Source organism: Petromyzon marinus, unplaced genomic scaffold, assembly GCF_048934315.1.
Source record: "Petromyzon marinus isolate PM22_M1 ecotype Great Lakes invasive population unplaced genomic scaffold, UKy_Petmar_22M1.pri1.0 PM_G_Scaffold_38, whole genome shotgun sequence".
Lineage (NCBI taxonomy): Eukaryota > Metazoa > Chordata > Hyperoartia > Petromyzontiformes > Petromyzontidae > Petromyzon > Petromyzon marinus.
Genome location: NW_027422961.1, coordinates 2,147,501 through 2,150,000, shown reverse-complemented (window position 1 = coordinate 2,150,000; position 2,500 = coordinate 2,147,501).

The window sequence follows — 2,500 nt, the reverse complement described above, 5'->3', positions numbered from 1 at the left end:
TGTCTCTCTTGTGGCTCACGGGGCTGTTAGGGTGGCACAGAAATCCCTCGGAATGGGAAAACGGGTCATTTTCGTGTCGCCACATTGCATGCGAACCGCATGAAACTTCCAGAGGCATTTGCAGCAGAAATGCATGTGCAGTCAAAAAATTGAATATTTTTCACGGATAGACCCCGTGAAACGCTAGAAATTGGCGGGGATGTGTCTCTTGTGGCTCACGGGGCTGTTAGGGTGGCACAGAAATCCCTCGGAATGGGAAAAAACGGGTCATTTTCGTGTCGCCACATTGCATGCGAACCGCATGAAACTTCCAGAGGCATTTGCAGCAGGAATGCATGTGCACTCAAAAAATGTGATATTTTTCACGGAGAGACCCCGTGAAACGCTAGAAGTGGGCGGGGATGTCTCTCTTGTGGCTCACGGGGCTTTTAGGGTGGCACAGAAATCCCTCGGAATGGGAAAACGGGTCATTTTCGTGTCGCCACATTGCATACGAACCGCATGAAACTTCCAGAGGCATTTGCAGCAGGAATGCATGTGCACTCAAAAAAGTGAATATTTCTCACGGATAGACCCCGTGAAACGCTAGAAATTGGCGGGGATGTGTCTCTTGTGGCTCACGGGGCTGTTAGGGTGGCACAGAAATCCCTCGGAATGGGAAAACGGGTCATTTTCGTGTTGCCACATTGCATGCGAACGGCATGAAACTTCCAGAGGCATTTGCAGCAGGAATGCATGTGCAGTCAAAAAAGTGAATATTTTTCACGGATAGACCCCGTGAAACGCTAGAAATTGGCGGCGATGTCTCTCTTGTGGCTCACGGGGCTGTTAGGGTGGCACAGAAATCCCTCGGAATGGGAAAACGGGTCATTTTCGTGTCGCCACATTGCATGCGAACCGCATGAAACTTCCAGAGGCATTTGCAGCAGAAATGCATGTGCAGTCAAAAAATTGAATATTTTTCACGGATAGACCCCGTGAAACGCTAGAAATTGGCGGGGATGTGTCTCTTGTGGCTCACGGGGCTGTTAGGGTGGCACAGAAATCCCTCGGAATGGGAAAAAACGGGTCATTTTCGTGTCGCCACATTGCATGCGAACCGCATGAAACTTCCAGAGGCATTTGCAGCAGGAATGCATGTGCACTCAAAAAATGTGATATTTTTCACGGAGAGACCCCGTGAAACGCTAGAAGTGGGCGGGGATGTCTCTCTTGTGGCTCACGGGGCTGTTAGGGTGGCACAGAAATCCCTCGGAATGGGAAAACGGGTCATTTTCGTGTCGCCACATTGCATACGAACCGCATGAAACTTCCAGAGGCATTTGCAGCAGGAATGCATGTGCACTCAAAAAAGTGAATATTTCTCACGGATAGACCCCGTGATACGCTAGAAATTGGCGGGGATGTCTCTCTTGTGGCTCACGGGGCTGTTAGGGTGGCACAGAAATCCCTCGGAATGGGAAAACGGGTCATTTTCGTGTCGCCACATTGCATGCGAACCGCATGCAACTTCCAGAGGCATTTGCAGCAGAAATGCATGTGCAGTCAAAAAAAAATTGATATTTTTCACGGATAGACCCCGTGAAACGCTAGAAATTGGCGGGGATGTGTCTCTTGTGGCTCACGGGGCTGTTCGGGTCGCACAGAAATCCCTGGGAATGGGAAAACGGGTCATTTTCGTGTTGCCACATTGCGTACGAACCGCATGAAACTTCCAGAGGCATTTGCAGCAGGAATGCATGTGCACTCAAAAACTTCTATATGTTTCACGGATAGACCCCGTGAAACGCTAGAAATTGGCGGGGATGTGTCTCTTGTGGCTCACGGGGCTGTTAGGGTGGCACAGAACTCCCTCGGAATGGGAAAAGGGGTCATTTTCGTGTTGCCACATTGCATAGGAACGCCATGAAACTTCCAGAGGCATTTGCAGCAGAAAGGCACGTGCACTCAAAAATTTTAATATTTTTCACGCATAGACCCCGTCAAACGCTAGAAGTTGGCGGGGATGTCTCTCTTGTGGCTCACGGGGCTGTTAGGGTCGCACAGAAATGCCTCGGAATGGGAAAACGGGTCATTTTTGTGTGGCCACATTGCATAGGAACGGCATGAAACTTCCAGAGGCATTTGCAGCAGGAATGCATGTGCACTCAAAAACGTCTATATTTTTCACGGATAGACCCCGTGAAACGCTATAAATTGGCGGGGATGTCTCTCTTGTGGCTCACGGGCGCTGTTAGTTAGGGTCGCACAGAAATCCCTCGGAATGGGAAAAGGGGTCATTTTCGTGTTGCCACATTGCGTACGAACGGCATGAAACTTCCAGAGGCATCTGCAGCAGAAATGCATGTGCACTCAAAAACGTCTATATTTTTCACGGATAGACCCCGTGAAACGCTAGAAATTGGCGGGGATGTGTCTCTTGTGGCTCACGGGGCTGTTAGGGTCGCACAGAAATCCCTCGGAATGGGAAAACGGGTCATTTTCGTGTTGCCACAATTGG